Raw genomic sequence first — 26,992 nt, 5'->3', positions numbered from 1 at the left:
CCCAGTGAAAAGAAAGAAAAATAAAAAAGTTAAAAAAAAATCTAAAGTTATTTTGTGTTTATTTAATTTTTAATTATGCCCAGGATAAAATTATTATTCATTTAATTAAATCATTAAGCTCACCTGTTAATACATATGGTTTGTATTATAAATTTCACATAAAATAACAAAAAAAAAAAAAAAAAAATACTATCATAATCGTAAAATATGCGTGTATGATATAATTTATTTAATACAGATATTAAATTATATTAAATTTAAATTAATAATTAAAAATTTATAAATTTATTATTTATATTGTCTTTTATTATTATGAATGTAAATTTATTATACTGGTTTATATAATTCATGTTTTATTTAACGATTCCAACGGTGAAAATAAACCAAAAAGAACATTATATGTAATCTCATTTAATGAAATTATTTTTGCTACTAAAAAATACGATTTTTTAAAAATTAACAAATAACACCGTCCGACACGATTTTTCACACACGAAAAAATCAATGATTTTCAGAAACTAGGACCAAAAAGAAGATACCCGTGTCTGTCCGTTTTGCTAGATCAGGTCATTTTTTGCTTTTAGAGGTAAAAACAGCCCTTAAATGAAAGGTGATAGGAAATCTTGTACAAATTAATAATTTTTTATGAAACCTGGTATCTCGGGGTTTTCCGGGTCGCTGATTACGAATCTGTTGTCAGATTTTCAAAATTCAAAATGGCGGATCCAATATGGCGGTCGAAATTCATAAAAATTCACCAATTCATTTGAAAGTTGTTACTTAGGGGTTTTTGGGGTCGCTGATTACGAATATGATGTCAGATTTTCAAAATTCAATATGGCGGATCCAATATGGCGGTCGAAATTTATAAATATTAATTATTTTTTATAAAACTTGGTATCTAGGGGTTTTTGGGGTCGCTGAGTACGAATCTGAAGTCAGATTTTTAAATTTCAAAGTAGATCTAATAATGTTGAAAATTAGAAAACAATATATAAAAAATAAAAATTTCCACACATGTGTTTTTTGTATATTGGACACTTTTTTAATGACAAAACAGGCTTTGTAGTAAGTAAGAATATTTTTATTAGGTAACAGTAATAAGCTCAAGTAAGATGAATTTAAAGATGTGAAGTGATTGTTTAAAACTGCTGTGCTAAGTAAAAAAGTCTACAATTTTCATTTGTTTTATGTAATATTTTCCGTAACTATGCAACTGAAAACGAACATATAAACAGCTGTCTAATCTTCCATATTATTAGATCTATTTTGAATTTTAAAAATCTGACTTCAGATTCGTACTCAGCGACCCCAAAAACCCCTAGATATAAAGTTTTATAAAAAATAATTAATCTTTATAAATTTCGACCGCCATATTGGATCCGCCATTTTGAATTTTCAAAATCTGACATCATATTCGTTATCAGCGACCCCAAAAACCTGAAAGTAACAAGTTTCAAGTAAATTCGATGAACTTTTATAAATTTCGAACGCCATATTGAATCCACCATTTTGAATTTTGAAAATCTGACATCAGATTCGTAATCAGCGACCCGGAAAACCCCGAGATACCAGGTTTCATAAGAAATTATTAATTTGTACAAGATTTCCTATCACCTTTTATTTAAGGGCTGTTTTTACCTCTAAAAGCAAAAAATGACCTGATCTAGCAAAACGGACAGACACGGGTATCTTTTTTTTGGTGTTTCTGAAAATCATTGATTTTTTCATGTGTGAAAAAAAAAGTTGAATTTTGTCGGACGGTGTAATATTAAGAAAAAAATAATTTCTTATAAATAAAAAGTGTGAAATATTCTTCGGTAGTGGTATAACATATTTTATATTAATAAAATGTCTTAACTCAATGATTGCAATAATCCAGTAATAGGAAATATAGTGTTTCATCTAGAATGCGAAGGCGGATAAAGACAAATAAAATTGAGTAGCATTGAATCGTCAGGGTTTAAATTTATATATAAAGCACATTTCGGATCAAATATCTATTTCTAATATAATCCTCGCAGTATTGAAAACAAATAAAAATCCATCTGCACGAGTTTTTATTTCCTTATTTTCCAATATGAAAGTGTTAAAAAGGACTCTTGATCCAGAAATTCAAAACGGTTTCAATCCAGGAATTGGGTTAAAATGAATAAAGTCAGTAACTTTGAGGAGTAGAAAAGAAAGATATCCAACTCGAAAAGAGCAAAAGAACAGGGTTTACGTGGGTCGGAAGTAGAATTTAGAATGGATTCAACTGAAATTCTGTAGTTCCTTCAAAACTTTGTTAGTATTCAGAGTGTGGGAAAAGTAAAATTGATTGAGATGAGTTGAGCAAAGAGAAAGAATAAAGAGAAAATTTTTTCTCAGGTGATTTCAAGTAAATTAGATATCAATGGGTGAATTTTAATGCTCAATCGAATCAAGAATTCACATTTTATATACATTAAAAATTTATTTTACAAAATTCCCTTTGATAATTTCAATTTTCATTATTATAGAAACAAATAAAAACAATTTTTATCAATTCTTGTGCCAGAATATAATATTGCTTTGCAAAACAGTTGTTTTTCGAGTATTACAATTTAAGTCCGACAAAAAAGTTTCCATGTAGAAAAATTATGGGATTGGTCAGACAATAATTCTGAAAAAAGATATCTAAACAATTCCATTAATTTATTGTATCCGGGGAATAATATTGACTTTACAGAAAAGATTATTTTTCAATTAATATTTGTAATAAAAAGGTTATTTTGGTTTCAAATGTTCATATCTATTACTTCCGATTAGTTTTTTTTAGTTGTAGTCATTTTTTTAAGTCAGACATTGACCTGTTACAGTAGAAAATTTCACCATTGATTTTGAAGAAAATTAGTTACATTTTCAATGAAAATTACTGATTCGCAGTAAAGTTTTACTGATGTTCAGTGAAATGCAATTAATTTGCAGTTTATTGTTCACTAATTTCCACTTCATTTTTCATTGATTAACATTTAAAGCTTAATTACATTAAAGTCAATTTTAATTTAAGTTTATTTAAAGTTTTTTTTCTAAAATTAAAATTTATAAACGGAAGAAAATAAAATAAAATTTAAATCTTTAATAATTTTTAATATAAATTATTACAAATTAATATTAAATTATAATTAATAGTTTTAATGTCATTTTAAAAATTAATGTTCTTATTTTTACCCTTTAATAGATGTTCTTCTATATAAAATATACTTTTTAATGAAAGGTTTGACTTTTAAAATAAATTTACATAGCATTTTAAGGAGATAAATAAGATCGAGCTCATTTTAAAAGGCAAAAAGAATATCTTGACTAAATTTTTGCACACACACAAACACACACACACACATTTGAACTTTATACTTCCTTGATAATATTCATTAGTTATTAAAGCTCATCTTTTAAATAAGATGTGGGTGTACTTCAAGTTCAGATTTACCAAGAAAAGGCCATTAGAAAAGTAATGAAAGTAAATAATTGTTAAAAAATATGTCAATGCTTTTATTATTATTTGAAATGTTTGTCCTACGTCAGGCACAAACACTTTTAAAGCAGTAATAACAGCAATAGTTATATAAAAAGTGGAAAAATGGAATTTTTTTAAATTTCAGAGAAATCAAAATTTTTCAAAATATCAAATTTTTATTAAATAAAAAAAAATTAAACAAATTTTCCACTGAAGAAAATGTATTTAATTTAAATAATCGGTAACATGATTATTATTAATATAAATATTTTCTTGAACCAAATAATTTTTATTTGAGTCAATTAAATTTTATTTGTTTCAAATATACTAGAACTAGTATAAAGTATAGTCTATACCATCTATTACATTTTATCTATACACCTTCCCTAAACGGTAGAAATATTTACTTTAATTGAAAACTAGCAATGCCAAAAATCCTCAAATAACAATTTTCTAGAAATTCCAAAACTAATTAAATTTTTTTCGTCGTGGTATTAGATCCGCCATTTTAAATTATTAAAATCTAACATTATATTCATAATCAGCGATCCCAAAAACCCCTTTGAAAACGGTTTTAAACTAATCCCATGAATTTTTAAATTTTGCGACGTCATATTAAATCCGCTATTTTGGATTTTTAAAAGCGGACATATCATATTCGTAATTAGCAGCCCAAAAACTTTAAAAATGATATATGATGAGGAATTATTATTACGATAGTTAATTTGCACCTTAAAGGGTTAAATAAATTTTTCAATTTTAATATAAAAATTTTATTTTTTATTTCTTTAATTAGTTAATCATACGTTAATATGAAACTTAAAATGAAAATTTTTAGATTAACGTTCAATAAAATTCTAGAAAACAATAGACCCTTTTTAATGACGGTCGACACCCAAAAACTTAGGTATTGCGGAACAATCACAAGAGGGGAAGCCGAAGTCTCTCTCTCTCATTACTCAGGTAGCGATAAATATGATTGCCTAACTTACTCTATTTCAAGCAAAACAACATAAGATTCACTCTGTCATCTAACGCAAAAATTTAACGCTTTTCTTTCTTTATCTATTACAAAGAAATAAGATAACAATATCTTTGTTTGAAATCTGTTTTCCTCTTCTGTCTAAGGAAAATAGCATAAGACCCTTTTTTTCTAAAAATTTAACGCGATCATTTTCTCTCTTCTGTCCATGAAAAATAACATAAGAATGTCTTGCTCTTGCCTAATTTGCATATCTACTCGTTTCATAGTAAGGAGATAAAAATTATTGAAATCGAATAACTGTTGCAAAATAATTTTAATCTTTTTTTGATACAATTACTAATAAAGATGCATATTTAAACAATTATTAATTTAATTATTTGAGATCAATTTTTTTCCTTCGCCGTAATTGAAACATTTTTAAGATTTTCATTGGCTTTAATTACAGTGGGCAAAGTATCTTGAAAATACACGTAATTTTGGTCACCGTAATTGTAAAAATTTAATAACATAACTAAAATTGAATAATTTTTTTAACACTATTTTTCCTCTAAAACATATTTTTTTAAAAACAATTATTGAAATGTAGTTGAAAAAAAATTATTTAAAAATTGTTCATCATTTAAGGGGACTTTCTGGTTTAGAATTGACAAAAAAGGAAGGTTGTAAAACTTTTATTGTAAGAACAGTATTAAAGAAATTGTAAAAACTATTTTTGGACATTGTAGCACATTGCGTAGAGAAAATTTAAAAAATATGTTTGAGTGTATTTAGTTCAATTTCATAGATGTAGGTGGCGTCTTCCAAAAGATACCTTTTTTTTGGTACGTTAGTTTCCGGGCAACCTGTAATACATAAATTCAAGTTCTAAACGGGAATCTCTTCATAAGGATTTATTCTGGGGCCTAAACCTCAAAAACGATTTTTTTAAAAGGTTTTTTTATTTTTTATGTACATTTTTCTCAAAAACTCGCAAAAACGCCGTGTTTTTGGGTCAATTTACCTCCATATAAAAACACAGGGGGTAGAAATATGAGTTTTTAGAGGTTTAGGCCCCAGTTTTTTTAAATAAAGAATCGAAAAATTTTTGGGATTTCAAAATCGGTTCGGTAGATTTCGAGAAAAGCTCTGTACCAGTTTGAAAAATGAGTTTTCGAGAAAAACGCGTTCAAAGTTTTCATAACATAGTTCATTGAGTCATGAATATCAAACAACTTTTTATTACAACAGAACTTCGTATCCCGCTGTTTTAGGGTCGCTGATTGCGAATTTGATGTCTGTTTTGGAAAATTCAAAATGGCGGATCCAATATGGCGGACGAAAAAATAAAAATTCAACCGGATTTGCTTAAAACTTGCTACTCGGGGGTTTTTGGGGTCGCTGATTACGAATTTGATGTCCGTTTTTGAAAATTCAAAATGGCGGATCCAATATGGCGGACGAAAAAATAAAAAATCAACCGAATTTGCTTAAAACTTGTTACTCGGGGGTTTTTGGGGTCGCTGATTACGAATTTAATGTCATTTTTTGAAAATACAAAATGGCGGATCTAATATGGCGGACAAAAAAAATAAAAATTGAACCGAATTTGCTTAAAACTTATTACTCGGGGGTTTTTGGGGTCGCTGATTATGAATTTGATGTCAGTTTTTGAAAATTCAAAATGGCGGATCCAATATGGCGGACTACAAAATAAAAAATTAACTTTTTTAATTAATTAAAACGTTCCTAGAACGTTAATGTTTTGTGCCTATATTTATAACTAGCAATCTCAAAAGGCCACAAGTAACCATTTTCAACTAAATTTAATTAATTTCTTAATCTTTGTCCGCCATATTGGATCCGCCATTTTGTATTTTCAAAAACTGACATCAAATTCGTAATCAGCGACCCCAAAAACCCCCGAGTAACAAGTTTTAAGCAAATCCGGTTGAATTTTTATTTTTTCGTCCGCCATATTGGATCCGCCATTTTGTATTTTCAAAAACTGACATCAAATTCGTAATCAGCGACCCCAAAAACCCTCGAGTAACATGTTTCAAGCTAATATCAATAAAAGAGCAACACTAAATATGTAAATAAGATAACTGTAGATTGTTGTTGAAATACATACCGTCATAAATATTGTTATAACTTTTGTTTTTGTACATATTTTTTAAAAAACGTTTTGGGACAGTAATTCTATGATACTATGGAACATTTTTAAGCAAAAAAAAAAAAATCGATTTTTTTGAAATTCTAAACCAGAAAGTCCACTTAAATTCACGCGAGTTGAATATGTAAAGAGCGGTATTTTCAAAAAAAATAGAAAAAATAAATCACTCATAAATTGTATCTATATTTTTTTTGAATTACTTTTAACCTGAGATCTTGAAAAAATATATAGAGAGAGATCTTATACCAAGAAGTTACATTAGACAAAAACAAAAAATAGTTCAAGACACACACTCTCTCTCTCTCTCTCTCTGTCCCTGTTAGTCAGAATTAAAGTTTGAATCAAAGTTAAAGTTTAAATTAGAGTTACAGTTAAAGTTAGGGGTCAGAGAGATAAAGTTACGTGGAGAGTTTCAAGTTGAATTGAGAGAACATATAGTGTGGGGGACAAGGAAAGGACCTCAATCTCGTGAAAATGGGATTTCACTTTACAAGTACTGTCAAAATAGGAATCGAAATTTGGTAGGCCACAATCGTGGAGAACGTCTAACCGCGTAGTAGATATTGCGACGCGAGCGCCACCATTGTCAGTAAATCGATGCGAAAGGCCTTTCTCTCTCTCTCTCTCTCTCTCTCTCTGATTCGTTCCATCGTCCTGTGTATCCACCATCCCTGAATCCACCCTCAACTCCCTCCCTATTTTAGCTACCCTCTCTCTGGTTAAGTTAAGCTCGCATTTTAACTCGGCTCTGCGGTTCAGCAGAGTTCAGTCCGACACTCGAGCGTCGTGCACACGTGCCATCGATAGACACAGATTACTCTCTCTCTATCTACAAACTCAACGTGTGCAAGCCACAAAAATTTCGCGGTAGCAGTTTCTTCACAATCAATGTTCCCGCTCTTGAAGGCCTACACATCCCTTAAGGTAGTGCTTTCGTAATTTTTTAACAAATTTTTTTTTCACCCACCCTCCTCCCACTTCACGCACTTCCGTCTTATTAAATTAAAAAAAAAAAATTCTCCGTGATTTTTAATTGAGAGTTCGTCGAAAATTATAGTGTAATTGCAAATGGATAAATTTCAAAAAAAATTTGGTAAAGACCACAAAAAAAAAAATTTATCAATTATTTATTTGATATTTATCATTGTCGTTAATATAAAATGGAAAACAAATCAATTTTCATTTAAGTGAAAACATCGTGAATGTGATTTTATCGTTATACACTTTGTTTTCAGTTTGATTAGATTCAATGTTTTATATATAGTAATACATATAAAGCACGTGTGTTGCAATTACAGTTTATTGGTTAATTAATGAAAATTAATTTCAAAGTCTACACGATAAACACAGAAGAATAAATTAATCAGTAATTGTATATAGTTCAATTGTTAAATAACATAAGAATTGATTAAATAATAAATTAATTATAATTAAATCCTAAGTTTGCAAAAATTTATAATTCAATTAAAACAAAAAAAGAGAAAATAAAGAAATGTATATAAAATTGAACATCAAACATACAATTAGTAAAATAACTTATTAAATAAATAGCTAATTAATTATTAATATAAATTTTTTTTTTCATTTAATTCAAATGATTATTATAAAGGAAATTAATTTTATATAAATAGATATTATATTATAAATATCAAAAATTATTCGTGTTTTAAAATTATATTCACTTTGTACGATTATTTATAGCTTTCCCCATTCATAATCAGAAGATAATTATAATTTTTGAAAACTTTATTCTTTTTAGAATTATATTCAATTTAAATTAATTATAACGTTAAATTAAATTCATATCAAATAAATAAACCCGTAATAATATATAAGAATAAAAATTATCACTCGATTGAAAGCAAAATTATAAATGAAAAACAGTTTTAAAATAAATACACGTGTATTTAAATAATTTAACTTAAACGATAATAATTCAATGAACAAACTAACTTTTCAATAAAATTACAATGAATCTAACTTCAAAGTAGATTTTCAATTATTGATGCAGTGACCCAGTTTTTCTCTCTTATTTTTTATAATGAATTGCATATAAATTTGACAAATTCAATTTGTGAAAAAAATTTTTTACAAAGAGAATATGGCCTTTTTTGACATTCTTTTTTGTGTCTCGTTTTATAGTACTTGTTGTAACTACATGGCCTAACGTATATTTTCATTGACCGTGGCTTCGAACACACGCGCTCAGTTCTATGAATGAAAAGGTGCAGTGTCTCTTCACTGACATCGACCTCAAATAAGAAATTCAATAGAGAAAAGAAATTTCACGTTTTTAATTTTTTTACCAAATAAAATTTTTGCGTTATTCTAATTTATTGAGTGTATCGAAATTTGACTACGTAAATTAATTTTATTAATGCATTTTAAAATGCAAAATATCGAGTTGTTTATATTTATTAAGAAATTAAGAAAAATATTTTTTCACAATAACTTAAAGAAAGTTTTTTGGTGAATAAAAATATTGTTTTAAATTCAATATTGTGTCTTCAAAAAAAGTTTTCAGAGAAGAAAAATTGTTGAATAATTACAGAAATTTAATGTCAAACAAAAAATTTTTCATTCAATCAATACAAAATTTGCAAACAATTTTTTTAGTTAAATTTTATATTCTCAAAAACTGTTTTCAAGTAGAGCAGAAAAATTGTGGAATTACAGAAATTTAATGTTAAATAAAAAATATTTTGTGTCATTAAAAATTTTTTATTTAATCAAAAAAATTGCAAATTTAAATAAATAAGAAACAATAAAATATTCTTAAAAAAAATTGTAAGTTTAAGTATTATGTTGAGTATTACGGAGAAAAAAGAATTTTTGTAGTTACTAAAAATAAGGTCCACACAACATTTCCGGATTGTCAATATAAAACCAGCAGTTCTATTTGTTGTTGGGACAAAAGAAATTTTTAAAATAGGATTTTTCGGTGAACAAACAGAATTGTTTGATATAAACAAAGAAAATTGTTATGGAACAGTTGAAATAACAAAACTAAATTGTTAAATCGGCAATACATTTGTTGTATTAACAAAGCTTTGATCCATCTAATACAATTAGTTCAGTTTCGTCGCCTTCTAAAATAATCGGTAGCAGATTTCCGTAGGTCATATCACCAGTTTCATTTGCATTAAAATCTGTGGAACATGCAGCTTCTGAATCAAATTCTTTGACCTGAAACCAAAGAATGATTTTGAGTTGAAATTTGTAGTTAAATAATATTAAAATGTACATTTTGTAATTTTTAAGATGCGAGGTTATGTTCAATAGTAACCGAGTATAACTTACCGATAAACGATGAAATTGTCTCTTCATATCCATTCACTACACTTGCAATAGATTTCTCACTTTAACCGGATTCATTATTTAACAGCACTTTGTCATTTTAAAAAAATTAATAATAAAAGCAAAAGTGGCACATGTGCCAGAAGCAAACGACGCGACGATCTGCATGCCATTTTGTGAGAATTAAAGATGACTACATGACATGTAACAATAAACCTGTCAATTGAACAAATCTAGATTGTTCCATCAGCAATCAACAGAGAGTTTGCTTCTGAAACTGTACGGAATTGCAAACTGAACAAAACTGACAACAAAAAATTCGTATTGTTGTTAAAACAACATACATTTGTACTGACAACAATTCGAATTGTAATATCAACAAATCTACTGACAACAATCCAAAAATTGTTTGCACAACAATCCCATTTTTCTCCGTAATATATTTATAATATATCAAAGTTATTGATTTGTTTCTTTTTTTTTAATTGAGATTTAAAAAAAAGAAAAAAGTGGATTTTTACCGCAGGTGTTGAGAAAATTGTTCTTTGCGATAGTTTGGTTCATTTAAGAAATTTTTCAGTAAAGTGAGAATCGAGTTAAGAGCTCTCGAGGGAAACAATTCTTTAAGATCGGAAACTCGAGTAAACTGCTTTTATTGGTTTGAAAAAGGACATGTAAACATTAGAGACAAACTTTGAGAGTTGAAAAATGATGATCAAGAAATTACAACTGGTGATTGTGTATAAAACAAATTCTCTTCTTTTGACTAATTTTAAAACTGTAGAAATATCTTTTGTGACAATTTTTCTTTATAGATTTTTTTGTCATCTTTTTTATTTGCCCTTAAAAGTTCACTAACTCTTAAACTACGAGTGAATAAAAGGGAAATTGTAATTAATCATCGTTGCTATTACATTTCCTGAACTTAACAGTTCAGAGGGAGCTTGAGAAGTAATTTTTCATTTTACTAGTATCTCTCTCTCTCTCTCTCTCTTCCTCTTGGTTCCTCTCGTCATCACTGTTTCGAACTTTGTATGTGTTCTATATATTCTCCAGTAACCACAAAGTTAGTTAATACTTTACAGTCTGATGATAACCTGATGCAACCTTCCAAAGGCAGAATTCGTTACGACCAGTTGAATTTCCGTGGATTCCTCATGAAAGTTGATAACGAACTACTTAGGTAGGATGAGATACCCAAGTAGTTCTCAAGCAGTGGAGATTCTCTCGAGTAACATTCTCTGTTTGGCATTTTCGTACTTTCTGTATATAGTTGGAATTTTGTTTTCTATGTAAACACTTGGGATCTTGGCGTTTACCTTTAAAACATTACCTTGGAGAACCCGAAATTTACGTGGAAAAGACGCGCTGAATTGTTAATAAAGACAAACAAAAATTAGGTACTTATATAATTTTGAAAACGGAATATTCGATTAAATCAGAAGTGAGAAAATTTGAATAATTTATTGCAATTCTTGCAAAATTCACGTCGAAATATTGACTATCTCTGATAACAGAGAGAAAAAAAGAGACATATTTAATTTAAAGAAAGAAAATAATTCTTCTAATTTAAGGTGGTTAGGTCCAAGAGGCTAGTCAATGCAAATATTTTTTTTTCTAAAAATTTAAATAAGATATAAATTTTATTATGTAAAATCAAAAATCATATTTTTAACTAATATTATTTATGTTGGAACGTAATTAATAAAGATTTTAATAAAAAACAGTAATATTTTTGACAAACATAGTGTTTGGCAGATACAGGGGTACCAATATAAACATGAAAAGCTGATGCAAGCCTATGCGATCTTAATATGTAAAAGTTATTTTTATGAAAGGAAATTTAATGAATTTATTTAAAAATAATTAAATATATTATAAACAATAATTTATTTTATTTATTTTTTTTTAAATTGTCAAACAATGTGTTTATAAATACTTGTCTTTATTTGAATTTTCGCGCTATTCTGTATTCTCCCCCACGTACCTACTTTGTGTCACTCATGGCAATGAAAAATTTACAAGAAACTTTAAGTTTTGGATAAATAGTACTCTGGAACTAAACGGTAAATTTCACTCTCTTTGAAGTATTTTGTTCCTTGAACATTGAATTAATTGTGCTTTCATTTTTGAGATGAATCCTTATTGTACATCAAAAGCTACAAAGTGAGATGAGGCATTTCATATGAGAATACGGGGTCATGTCTCAGATTTTTCTCAAAATTCGGTAAATTGTAGTGATAGTGGTGCTAAATAAGTGTAAAAATTTAAAATTTAAAATTTTTAATATTTAATAATTTTTTTTACGCGGAAGATCTTAAACTTTTTTTGTGTCGTAGGGTGCTGAAACCTCAATTTTCAATTATCATCTGTTAATATTTTAGATATTCAAAATTTGTACACTTATTTAGCACCACTATCACTACAATTTACCGAATTTTGAGAAAAATCTGAGACATGACATCCGATTATTTAAATCGAGTAAATTTTTTTCTATACATTTTGAAAAAAATGGAGAATTATTATAATTTATAATACACAAAACATTTGTAGAGCAGAAATAATAAGTTTTTTATGAGAGAGTATAAAATTGGATTTTTTTTAATGAGAAACAATATTTTTCCGGGATATTAAAGTTTGAAGTAGAGTATGTCAACTTTAATGAACATAAGGCAAATATAACAAAGAAAAGTTTGGTAAACACAAACTTATTGTAATTGTTTGATGTTCTAGGAAATAATTTTCCAAAAAAAGTAAATTATACGTTCAAAGATATAGTAATTTTATTTGAAAACTATATTATTGTTAATAAATTTATTTGAAAAAAACTCCCATTTTGTAAATAAAAAAAAAAAAGTTATTTTTTGCACAAATTATTGCACATTTGTAATTGTAATTTATAATTAATTAATAATTTAAAAATTAATTGTAATTTTATAAATAACAAATAATATTTATTATTATTTATTGTTGTAATTAAATTTCAGTTTATTGAAATTTATATCTTATATTTCCATCATCAATATTGTCAATAATACATGTCTGACTTGATTTAACATATTCTACTGGTTTAGTAAAGTTTAGTAGAACTTACCAAATTGGTCAGACAGTATTGTCGTGATGCATCAAATGGTATATATTGAAAACACTCGGGTCTGACATTAAGTTCAATATTGTTAAGTTTTAATAGTTGAGTTTTAATCGTTAAGTTTAATGTTTAAATTTAATAGTTCAATATAATGATTAAATTTAATATCTAAATTTAATATTATGAGTTCATTAAAATTTGTTTAATTATCCATTTTATAAAAAAGTTTATATCAAAATAAAAAATTTAATATAATTAAATTTAAAAAATTATTTTTTACTACCCACATGGAAAGATTCCCTGGAAAGTGCCCCCTAGAGGTTCTATCAGGAATTCCGCCGGAATCTCATAGGAAATTCTTTGGAATTCCGACGGAATTATGTTGGAAGTTCTGGCGGAATTCTGATAGAAACTCCAGGGGGCACTTTCCGGAGAATCTTTCCAAGTGGGTATATACAATTAATTTTTCATTAGACATTAATAAAAAAATCTAAATTTGCGTGATTTAGGGCAAAATATAAATGTGAGATTCTTTTTCAATTGCCCCAGCCCAAAAAGTCAACGTTCTGGGATTGGCTTCATACTTTGGTAAATTGTTGTCCTATATGATAGTAATAAATCCCTAAAATATAAACTCATTAAAAAAATATTTGTAGAAAGTAGAGAGGGTTGAAGTTTTGACGTTAAGGGTAACATTGTCATTTTCAAATCCGTATAACTATTACAAAAGTTAATGGATTTTAATTTATCTATAATGAATTTTAATACATTTTTCACGTACTTTTCAAAAATGTATATGAAATTTAAAATGATCGAAAAAGAATCTCTCAAATGTAGAAAAAATATTTTTCAGTTGAATGATATTAATTGTAGTCACAGACCTTTTGTAATTGTTAATAACATTATACTATTTATGTTACAAAACATCAACTGTTTCATAGAGTCAGAAAGTTGCCTTTTGCAATTTTTATTTGCCAACTTTCATCTTGCAATTTCTGCTTCGTTCGCTGGTTACTTGACATAGTTATAAAATTGTATATATCGATTTCTCTCATATAAGTTCGCACTTTAGGGACGAAGTTAATTATATATGAAAAAAAAAATGCAGAAAAAGTATATAAAAGGGTTGGTACTCTACATTAAATTAAAATGAATTGACTATTGCAAAAGCTACTATCAATTTCGTTTTTCAAATAAATTATTGCTTTGAAAGTAAATATTTGCAATTCTTAGAATCTAAAGGGTTTTAAGAAGATTATGAATATATAGAAGAAATTCTTGAGTTATAATTGATTCCTTGTGTAAAATTGAAATTAATTTTCACTAGAAAACTAACTAACATCGTTATCCTTATTTTCTCCAACAAAACCTTTAATAAAGAAAAAAAACAATATTTAAAATTTCTCTAATATCTTATATTGCTTTCTCCTCAACAAAATATAAGTAATATCATAATTATCATAATCATAATTATACTAATTATAATTTCTAAAATTAGTAAGTGCTTTTGCACTAAAGGGCATTTTTAATTTCTTTTCTTGTAATTGTGATTAAATAAATAAATAAATATCAAAAATTTTCAACATTGGATTTTTTAATATTAACTATCCATTTTGTTGTTTTGCTTTTATCTTTACATATAATTATGTTATTGGAAAAATTCTCAACTTTCCAATGAAAATAACAAAAAAAGGAAAATAAAAGACATGATGATACAAAATTAAAAGAATAATAACAAAAAAGTAATAATACAAAATAATAAAAAAAAGAACACACGAAGTTTATTTAATTGGTGTAGTGATTTTTTTTTAATTATTTTCTATATAATAATGAATTTTTATTAAACTCTGGAGGATTTAACACTATATATATCACTGAGAAAAATAATTTCGTAATAATAAGAAAATAATTTAGTTGAGCTTTTTTAGTTGGTGTTACTAAAATATGGTTGTCACAACAGAATAGAAAGTGGCAATAAATCGGGAAGTTTAGTTGGCTCTACCAAAAAATATATTTGAAGCTTTCATGTTTACGAACTAAATAGTTTGGTTCCCAGTACTAAATAGCTGACATGCTGTATTGCGCACGCGCTCTTCTCGTAAATATGGCGTCGCTTCCCATTCACGGGATGTCAACATTAACCATATGTCGTTCGCGTCGTGAAGTTTCAGTGTTGAAGTTTTTATGTTTTTCAGACATTTTTTAAAAAAAAAAGTTTGTGTAGTGAAAATAAATAAATAAAACTTGTTACAAGAACGAAAGTTTTTTTCCAGCTTTTATACATTGTGAAAATGATTTAATCTCAAATTGTTAGTAGGATTCGTAGAGTAGTGGTCAGCGTTCTCGACTAGCGTTGCGTAGTCTGAGGGTTCGAGCCCCAGCAGTGTTAGGTTTTTTCCGCGATAGAAATTAATTTAAGTAGGCATAGGTAGGTTATATAAAGAGAAAAGGATGAAACAAAAAAATAAGTTGGTTGAGAAAACAAAAAAAAAATTTTCATTTAACTAAATTTTTTGTTTGCTTAAAAACAATAAGTTAGTTGTGCAAAACAAAAAATTTGGTAGACCGAACAAAATGATTCAACGAAAAAATTTAGTAGCCTGAACCAAACGGATTAGTTGCACATATATCAAATAAAAAATTTGGTAGAGAGAACCAAACTTTGGTAGATGATACTAAACATTTTTCTCAGTGTATATATATATGCAGGAGTAAATACATAATATTTATAATAATGCAACTCTTGGGAATTATAAATTTCCATCAAATTTTCTCAATGGATTTCAATTAATTAATGTCTGTAATCGAAATTCCCTGTTTTCTAACGAAATAGATACAGAAGGCACATGTTTTTTCCCCATAAGATACTTCTTCGCGGGAACAGAAGCGACTGATCTTCATTCTCGAGTACCTACTTTCCTTTCGTGCGGTAAACTTTCTGTTGAACTCACTCAAAGAAGCTACTTTGAGAGATTTTCCTTCGAACCAAGATGGCTCTGAGATTTCCGACTCTCTCTCTCTCTCTCTCTCGCCCTTCCGCTATCTCGATAAGATTCGCAAATAAGAACTCACAAGTTTTTCCACGATAGAATTTACGTGGAGAAGAAAAAGGGTGTGGATGTTTCAGGGAGAAAAGAAGCTGGGTGTGAAAAATTCATTCCACGTTTATCGAAGCTTGAGAGTTTATTTCGTTCTTTTTCACTTCCTGTTCGTACAATTTTATCTACCAACCTATTAATCTCTCTTACTCGGCACTGATACGAGAGATTTGTATTTTCCTAGTCGTATCAACACAAATTTACTCTAAACTTTTTCTACAAGAAAGAAAATAGGTTTTCTTTTTTTTTTCTTTAGACACGGAGAAAAAAGAATTGTTGTGGTTATTAAAAATTAAGTCCACACAACAATTCCTGATTGTCAATATAGAACCAGCAGATCTATTTGTTTTTGAGACAAAAAAAATATTGTTAAAATGGAATTGTTATTAAAACTTTTTGGATTGTTCGGTGAAGAAACAGAATTGTTTGATGAACAAAGAAAATTGTTATGGAACAGTTGAAATAACAAAACTAAATTGTTAAATCGTCAATACAATTTGTTTTATTAACAAAGCTTTGATCCGTCTAATACAATTTGTTCAGTATCTTCGCCTTCTAAAATAATCGATAGCAGATTTCCGTAGGTCATATCACCAGTTTCATTTGCATTAAAATCTGTGGAACAGGCAGCTTCTGAATCAAATTCTTTGACCTGAAACCAAAAAATTATTTTGAGTTGAAATTTGTTGTTAAATAATATTTAATATACATTTTGTATTTTTTAAGGTGAGGTTATATTCAATAGTAACCGTGTATAACTTACCGATAAACGATGAAATTGTCTCTTCATCCATTCACTACACTTGCAATAGATTTCTCACTTTAACAGGATTTTTTATTTAACACCACTTTGTTATTTTTTCTAAAAAAAGGAATAATAAAAGCAAAAGTGGCACATGTGCCAGAAGCAAACGCCGCGACGATCTGCACGCCAGTTTGCGAGAATTCAAGATGACCACGTGATATGGAACAATAAACCTGTCAGCAGAACAAATCCGGATTGTTCCATCAGCAATCGACAGTGAGTTTGCTTCTTAAACTGTATGGCATTGCAAACTGAACAAATGTGACAATAAAAAACTCGTGTTGTTGTTAAAACAACATACATTTATACTGACAACAATCCGAATTATAAATATTAACATTTCGAATTGTAATATCAACAAATCTACTGACAACAATCTAAAAATTGTTTGCAGAGCAATCTTATTTTTCTCCGTGGCACCCAACAAAATATAAAAAAGTTGAATATAAAGAAAATGTTTCTATAAAAGAGAAATAACTAATGTTTTAATCGAAAAAAAAATATATATATAAACATTTATTATTACATCTGTTGTAATAATGATTAAATGGTACTTTGTTAATGAATATTGAAAGATAACAATTGCAGGATAAATTGTTCACGAATCTGTCATAACAAATGTTAATTAATAATAATTACTGAACAAATATATGATTTGAATATGTCATTTACAATATATATATAAACTGGAGATAATTAAAATATTAAACTTTCAGTCAGGGGAAATTTGGTATGAAATTAATTACAGCTTAAATGAAAATATATGCATATCGTGCGATGCTTATATTGTGAATTTCAAATGCATATTCAAGAGTTTTTTTTTTTTCATAAAGTTACAACGCTATATATATTTTCATATCCGTAGCAATTTCAACTGAGATTTGACTTTTCAATGCAATTACTCGAGACGTTTTTAAAAGGAAAGCCGTGTGGCCAGAAAAGTTTAGATTTCAGGACTAAACACTTTCATGAAGAAATGTTACAAGTTTCCCAATGGAGGCAGAAATGGTTTCAACCGTAAGAAATACCTCACAGATTATGCAGTGAGTTCATGCATTTTAATGGCATCTTTATGCAAATATTGCGATTGGTTTACTTGGTTATTCTTTCTCTATAGATGTATATATGTATATACATATTTGAAGGGAAATAACATTAAGTAAACAATAAACTTTATTGATATTTACTTTTTACTTTATCGAAAATTTTCGATTTACATCATCATTTTCAATATTTCGAAAAAAATTCTTTATTTGAAATTAATAAATAAATTCATAATTTATTTTACATTTTTTAAAATTAAATTATTAAATAATATTAATTTTTATAATTAAATTATATTTAAAATTGAAATATTTATACACGGAAAAAAAGTACAACTATATCTAAGAATTTTTTCTCCATAGTAGCTAAATATTTCGTCGAAAATGAACGAGCAATACTGGCATTATCGCTGTTTTGGCAACTGTGAAAATCTTTGGTCAATATCTCTATATTGGTGAAAGTGTACTGCTAATTTATACTTTATGTTACTTTATAATAAAGATTTTGAAATTCCTCGTTTACAGTATTCAAAATGTATAGCTAAAAACATAATTCTGGTGAATAGTTATAAAGATTAGACTGAAAGCAAACAAAAAATGCGTGCAGTTTATAGAAAATGATGTAAAATACAGAAAATAATAATTAAATGATTTTATAATAAGAGAATTCTAAATTTAAATATTGTTAAATTATATCTTGTGTTTACAAAATTATAATTTACGGATTTTGAAATTTGAGGTTATATTTTCAGTGAAATATTTGTTTTTTTAATATAAATAAAAATTATTTGATACAACAAATTTAATTTAATGGTTCAAGTAAAGTAAATTATTTATTAATACAAATAATTTATTAGTTATTGCTAATACATTATTTTATTAAAAATATTTCGATGAAATAAATAAATAATTGATTTAAACGAAAAAAATCAAATTTTTTAAAATAAAACAATGAATTATTTGAAAAAATTAGTGGGACCTATGAATATTCCTCACATTTAACTTATAAGAATTTCTGCGGCGTCAAATCTTAAATTATTGAATTTCTATTCAGGAAAGTTTTATAAAGTGGATTTCACATTAAAAAAATTTTTTATATCGATGAAGTTTGATTGATAATAGTAAATTTATTACTATACATTTTTGTTTTTGAGCTGGGAACGAAATAAGATTTCTATATATTTCTGTTTTTGAGCTTGGAACTAAATAAGATTTCTATCTACCTCTTATTTTTGTTCTGTTCCTCGGCACGAAATATAATTACCTCTTATTTTGTATCGTGCCGGGACACAAAACAAATTCCTTAAGAGCATTTGAACCTTCGTGACGTCACAAATCATGGCGCATGACACGCAAACTTCTCAGGTATGTGAAAAGCACAATTTTGAATATTTTTTAAAAAAACCTTTTGGAAAATGTTCAGAATAACATAGACTCTGTCTGTTATGTGCGGAAAATTCAAAATTTTGCGTATAAAACGTTTTTTAAACAATGTTAAGGTCACAAATCATGGCGCATGACACGCAAACTTCTCAGGTATGTGAAAAACACAATTTTGAATATTTTTTAAAAAAAACCTTTTGGAAAATGTTCAGAGAAACATAGACTATGTCTGTTATGTGCGAAAAATTCAAAATTTTGCGTAAAAAACGTTTTTTAAACAATGTTTAAGTTGGTTGTCACAAGTAAGGAAAAATACACGAATTGCTTATATGTAGGCATTGTTTAAAAAACGTTTTAAACGCAAAATTTTGAATTTTTCGCACATAACAGACAGAGTCTGTGTTATTCTGAATATTTTCCAAAAGGTTTTTTTTAAAAAATATTCAAAATTGTGCTTTTCACATACCTGAGAAGTTTGCGTGTCATGCGCCATAATTTGTGACCTTAACATTGTTTAAAAAACGTTTTAAACGCAAAATTTTGAATTTTCCGCACATAACAGACAGAGTCTATGTTATTCTGAACATTTTCCAAAAGGTTTTTTTAAAAAATATTCAAAATTGTGCTTTTCACATACCTGAGAAGTTTGCGTGTCATGCGCCATGATTTGTGACGTCACGAAGGTTCAAATGCTCTTAAGTAATTTTGTTTCATGCCTCTGGCACGGAACGGAACAAAATTATAATTCATTTTAGTTCCGTTTCCGGACACATTCCTGATATGTACATAGTTAAGTTTTATGATTAAATAAATTTAGTTTAATAGAATAGTCAAATTTAACTAATTTTAATTCAATAAATATTTTACTAATTCAGATTCTTAGAGAGTATAGAATATTAATTTTTTTCCAGTAGAAAATATCAGTTTTAGTTAAACATTAACTGACATGATAAAATATAAAAAAAAATAAACAGGGAGAATATTAAACATTGAATGAATTATATGTAGCTTTTAGTCGAAATAGAAAATATCCAAGTTTTCCATTAGAATGTATCGTGTTTGGTTGAACGCGAAAAAAAAGAGAAAAAAAAGTTCAGAACAGTAAATCAATTATTTTTTATGCTGCATTCCTATGTAATAAACTTATTTACTGATATTCACATTCCTTAAGTGTATTATGTGTATATATCATTTGAAATTTATTAAGAATTAAAAAATATTTTCAAAAAAGAAAATAAAAATCTTTTTCTATAATTTTTTAAATAATAAAAATTATAAATAATTATATTGTATTATTAAGAGTAACTTACTTATTTAAAAATGGTTACCTTTACTAGATATATAAAATACTGTATTACAAAAAGAATATATATATATATATATATATATATAGAGTTGTAACCAAAGAAGGAAACTTAAAAATAATAAACAACATTTTCAACGTAAAAAATTTTTATAAAAATTAAGAGAAAAAATTTTCAAATATTAAATGATCAGTTTTCAGTGAAAAATATGGTTTAGTAAAATATAATATTTCTCCGTATAAAACAAAGGAAGTTTGTCTGACATATTTTCAAGAAGGGAGAATGAAATATTGAGAATATCTGATTTCAAAATTTTTTAGACATATGAAAACAAGAAGAAAGTTTATTTTCTCGACTTACCACTTCCTTAACTTTCTGCCCTATTGACCTCGTGTTTTTATTCTGGAATTTAAAAAAATATTACTTTTATTAGTTACAATTCTGGAAAAATGGTAAAACTTTTCTTACAATTTTCTTTTTTTTCCATCGACAACTTTTTAAATACTTTTTTCCTGATTCTGAACAGTCAAGCGTATTGGTTTTAAAAAAAATTATTTTTTTTTTAAATACAATTTCTAAAAAACTAAAAAAAAAATTTAAACAATCAAACATTACATTCTTTCAATTTTTCTTAATGGAATATGATTCTAAGTCCAAATAAAATTTTTTTTATTATTTTGAACAATTAATTTTTAAAAAAATTTATTTTTTTCAAAAAATAAAAACGATAAAAAAATTATTTTTAATCGTAGAATATTTTTAAATCATAAATAATGTTAGAAAACAAATTGTCATCTTTTAAAGATTAAAAAGTTAATAAAAATTTTAGCTTTTTGAATAAATAGTATAAATTCCAAAAGTGAACTAGAATATATAATCAGTACCTGAGAATAATTAAAAGAATTAAAAAAATTTTAAATCATCAAAAAAATTAGACCTATAGTAATCAAGCAAATAATTAAATGAGCACACTGCCAAGAGCTTTCAATTCATAATTAGAAAAATCTTCCATTTTCATAGTCGACTTAAATTAATCTTTTGGGGGCTTCTGCATTTATATAATTGCAGAGATATGTATACGTTTCATGAAATCTTAATAAAGAGTAATTTTCCTCAGAATTTTTCATGAATTTATTTAATGACAAACAAAAGTACAAATTATTATCATTATTTTATCATTATAATACCAATTATATAATAAACAAGAGATAATATTCATTAAAAATTAATAATTGATTCGTGGATGAGTGGAAAGGATATTGTTTGCTATTGCATTGGCTCAGTGACCCGACAGTGACCTAGTTTTGCACTCGCTTCCTCGTCTCGCGGAGTTGCTCCCAATTCCAACTTCTCTATTTCATCTCTATAAACATCCCCTCCGCGACGTTTTCACCCTCATCAGTAAAAAAAAAAAAGAAAAAATTTCCCTCCATTATTCTTCGCTGAACTGAGTTTTGCTTTGCTATTCGTTTTTTATTTATTTGTTTTTTCATATATAATTGCTGTCAAAATTGAAATGGAAATTAGAAGAGGAAACTTCCAACTCTATATTTTCGAATTGTGAAATAATTTAGTTTGTTTTTTTTTCTTCTATTTTGTAAATGCCCACCGGTATAAATCAAATTAATCTCACGTCCTTATAAATCAGTGGAAAAAAAAATCAATCACATTTTACATGTATAGGGAAAAAAAAAGTTTTGAAACTAAAGCCATTTTTCAAAAGCTCATAATATATAAACATCAATGAAGGAAAATGATGAATAAAAAAAATAACAAACTAATTTTACATTCAATAAATGCAGGGGTGGCAACCGAAATTTGTTCGGTTTCGGTATTCCGGTTTGGGTTTTTAATGTCAAAAATTTCGGTTTTTTAGGTTAACGGTTTCGGTTTTTCGATTATTTTCCTCTAGTAATAATATGAATGAAAATATTTAAGGATTTGTATTATTTTGAACAAAATAAATATGTTATAATTACTCATAATTTATTTTATAGGTATGAACATTAAAACTCTAAATAATTGAACAAAATGTAGAATATTCAAAACAGAAATAATTATTTTATTGATTTTTCATATTAATTTTTTGCAGCAAATAATTTATTTAGACAAATAAGTAACACATTTTCCAAAAGATCTGAAGAAAGATTGCTATACGTAGGTGAGATTACACGAACTTAAGACTTGAAAATAAGCTTTCTACGCTTACTTGGGTTGTTGGAACTGATAGTACTTGATCAGCTAGAGCTCGCAATAGAGGAAAATCATTTCCCATGAACTTCCAGAAATCACAGATTTAAATTTTTTTAGAAACCTTTTTTGTGACGAATTGTAAGAAATTAAAACGTTTTTGATTAAATTTTCTTCGATTTGTTTTGCTGATTGTAAAGTTTCATTCCTACTCATTTGTTTTAAGTTTAAAAACCGAAAAGAAGTGAGAAAGCAAAATTTAGGTTCCGAAATAACGATTTTTAAATTTTTATAATAAGGGTTTCGGTTTTCGGTTTCTTAAAAATTTCTGTTTTTTCGGTTATCGGTTTCGGTTGCATCTCTGAATAAATGTTTAAAGTATCATACAACACACTTCACGTTATAAACACGTTAAAAATGAATTGAATCACACATCACTACAGACGTTCATTTCTCATCCCAAGACCCTTCTACAGTCCAAATTTTGACCCTGTTACTATTTTCGTTTGAAAGATACAGAATTTTAATGGTTTTTACCGTTTAACATTATTTAGCCCCGATCTCCCTTATTTGTAACATTTTTTATATATCAACACAATATTTGCGAGCCAAAATATACATAAAAAACAAAGCTTTTGTTATAATGCTATTTTTAAAAATAAATAAATAAATTTTAAACAAAAAAAAATACAGACAGTATATGGCTCTTTTGTTGAATAATTTTTAATTACCTAATATAAAACATATTTGTTTTTGTTTTTTATTCAATTTTTATTATAAAGGAAAAACAATGCGATCAAGGGCAAATTAAATTTTCGCGGATCGTAACATATTTTATTCCTTTTTGTTTAATTAATTTTTTGATATTTTTTCTTTATAACCTTTTTTTTTAAATTCAAATACAAATAAATACATTTGAAAAACAATAATGGTTTGTTAACAATTATTAATAGCTTTGTAATAAAATGATTTATGCAGAAAAAAATTTATTTTCAATTTTCGTAACCTCACATTATTTGTCAATACATAAGTGATTTATATCCCGCGTAAATTACTGGAGCTTAGATGATTTATTATCGTTTTCTATTACATTAACCATTATTCTATCAATGAACACAACAAAGCTGTAATTAATAATTTTCTGCCATAGGGGCATTTAGGGCATTTCTAAACAGGAAAATTATTTATGAAAATCAACAATAACAGTAAATTATGTGTTTCCGTATTTACGTAAATAATAATAACATTATAAATAAATAATGGTAGGGTCAGTTGGGGTAAATGGGGACAAAATCGCTATTTTTCGCAAATTACGTAAGTTTCTTCCTTCAAAAGGTAATATTTGCGGGTTTATTTTTTTTTAAGTTGTTATTTACATTCCCAGGATTAAATTTAATACATCAAAAAAAAATTTAGATAAACTTTAAACGCATGAAACTGACTGTCCCCATTTACCCCAAAATTTAGAAAATTTTATAAAATTCGGGGTAAATGGGGGACAGCATAGTTTCTAAGAATGTTTTAAGAAAAAGACTTGAATTATCTTTCTTCCAATTGTCAAGATAAAGGCTTGGCAATACTCAAAACCTCTTACAGGTGATCTGAGGTTAAAATATTGATGTTGAACTTAATTTTAAAACTGTAAATTAAGCTTCAAAACCTCTTGTCCCCATTTACCCCAACTGACCCTATATCAAAAAAGAAAATCTAAATATTTATTTTTTATTTTTTTGTCGGGCATAAAACTTTTAGTAGAAAAATTTATTTATGGTCAAAGAAAAATTGTAAAGAAATTAAAAATAATTTTAAATTATTGTTAAAATATCTATTTAAAGTGGAGTAAAACATATTCAGAGAAAATTTTTTTTTCCAATGTAACGTCAATTCTTAAAATTTCAGTAGAAAAATCAATTTTTAGCCAGACAAACATTGAGAATTATTTCATTTTATTGTGATTCAGATGTAAAAAATACAAATTTCAATTAAATTCAAATCACGGTCAATTTGATCTATTTCATTCATTTGATTTAATTTTCTTTTGAAAAAGAACAATTTCTTGCGTAAATAAAAATAAGCTATGCAGTCATTTTTAATGGAGACGTCTCACAACAGACTTTGTGCTTCTGAAGAGATTTCCTCGCAACCTTGGACTAATGGTCGAGTCAGAAAAGTAAAATTTAAGCTTTCTCAGTGTATACGTAAAAAGGGTACCTCTCTTTCACAGTGTGCATTTTTATTCAATACTTATATTCAATTCTATGTGTATATGTATTCCACCTTCTATTTCCTCTTTTACATTTCACTTTTTCATTGTATATTCACTTTAAACCTCTTTCATAATGCTTTCCTGATAATGCAGATATTGAGAAAAAAAGTAAAGTAAAAGGAAATTTGTAAATTCCATACACATAATCTTATTTCATACATGATTCTATATATTCTTACTGTACGATCTTTTGAGAAAAAAATTTTTTTTTCATGACATCCAATATATATTCAATTGCTGTCAATAACATCTTAATGATTCAAAAAAATATATTTAAAAAAAAATCGATACACATGATTATAGAAAAAGTTTTTCTAAACTTTATAAAAACTACCGGAAATGTGACGAATATATTATATTTAGCGACCCACGACAATATTTCACCCGAGAATTTTTTTTACATCTTCACCTATTTTTTTATACAAACTCTGAAACCTCTAACGTATTTTATGTCTCTGATATTTTTCATAATTTTAATATTTTATACTTACTTTTTGGTTAAAAATCTTAATTTTTGTTACCAGTAATTTAAAAAAATGTATCTATAATTAATTTAATATATATTTTCTTCTTGTTAATTTATTATTATATTATATATTATATATTATAAAGATAAAGAATACTATTATAATATTAAAAACTCGATTTTTTTAAAAACTTTATTAATAAATAATTTATTTTAAATATAATAAAAAGAACAAAAAAAATTTACTTTTACCATTAGGTATGATTTTTAAAATACATTATTTTTAACAAAATCCAACAAACAGAGTTCTGTAGAATATTTTAAAGAACAAAATAAATTATTTGAAATTGGATGAAATATATACGATTGTTTATTAAAATTGTGGAGAAACACAAAATATAGAATAATTATTATATAACAATAATTTTAATTGGAATCAACGTCAGTGAAGTTCACCATTTTTATGATCAACGATTGAAAAAAAAAAATATTGTCCATTCAACAAATAATAACTAATTTTTTGTCTACAAATTTTTTATTTTAAAAAATTATTAATCAAAAAACGTTGCAAAGAATTTTTTAGATTAAAAATAATAATAATTTGCAATAGAAAAATATTTTTTCTTCTCAATCGTTGATCATAAACGTTGTGAACTTCACCGACGTGAAATAAACGATTTTTTAAAATAGAATTGATGGTTATTTCAAAATATATTATTAAAATTATTTCATATTATTATGTCTGGTATTAAACCTTATTAAGGTGGAAGGGTCAAAATCACAAAGTGTACGGAATCGTGTAAAACTTTCAGCAAAATTGAATAACATATTAATGCACATTATTGTTAAATATGAGCAATTTTTATCGTACGGTTTTCAAGATATTGTCGTCCGAAATTCACTATTTTTCTTATTACTTAGCATTGTGCTTATGGCCGCTGCGAACGAAAAACTGACAACTCGATATATATTACTTCATAACTTTTTATGCTCAATAAGGATTCATCTCAAAATTAAAGCAAAATTAATTTGAAATTCAAGGATCATAATGCTTCAAGTATTGTACAATTTACTGTTTAGTTACCGAGTATTTTTAATCCAAAAATTAAAGTTGGATGTAATTTTTTCTATGACACGAGAGACACAGAGAACGTAGCAACAGCGCAACTTTTGTGAGGGAGAAATTGAATGGCGGGAAGATTTAAATATATCCAAGTATTTAGAACATATTGCTTTACTTATCTTTTTTTCAAGAAAGTTAATGAATAAATTCTTGTAACTCATAATTATTTATTCTTGAAACAATTCATTATATTTTATTTTGATTTAAAATAAGTTACGTAGAAATTAGCTGTGTGCTGTGTGCATCAGCTGTTCTGCAGTGACTGCAGTGTTGCCACGTCTCGCACGGCGAAACACTACATTGTTCAAAATATT

The 26,992-nt window shown here is 26.7% G+C and overlaps 2 protein-coding genes across 2 annotated transcripts in view; one reads left to right on the top strand and one right to left on the bottom strand.

Annotated features, from left to right (window-relative positions):
- LOC127286942 (uncharacterized) overlaps positions 1 to 26,992 on the bottom strand; it is a 184,018-nt gene that overhangs the window by 44,732 nt on the left and 112,294 nt on the right. Inside the window, exon 3 of the mRNA XM_051313610.1 lies at positions 20,994 to 21,035. The gene's annotated coding sequence lies outside the window, so the exon portion shown is untranslated. The remainder of the gene's footprint in view (positions 1 to 20,993; positions 21,036 to 26,992) is intronic.
- Positions 7,337 to 26,992, top strand: part of LOC127286936 (uncharacterized) — an 88,593-nt gene continuing 68,937 nt past the window's right edge. Inside the window, exon 1 of the mRNA XM_051313604.1 lies at positions 7,337 to 7,539. The gene's annotated coding sequence lies outside the window, so the exon portion shown is untranslated. The remainder of the gene's footprint in view (positions 7,540 to 26,992) is intronic.

Source organism: Leptopilina boulardi, unplaced genomic scaffold (genome assembly GCF_019393585.1).
Source record: "Leptopilina boulardi isolate dan_hultmark-lab unplaced genomic scaffold, ZJU_Lbou_2.1 LbouV2_366, whole genome shotgun sequence".
Classification (NCBI taxonomy): Eukaryota; Metazoa; Arthropoda; class Insecta; order Hymenoptera; family Figitidae; genus Leptopilina; species Leptopilina boulardi.
This window is presented reverse-complemented; position numbering and strand designations above follow the sequence as displayed.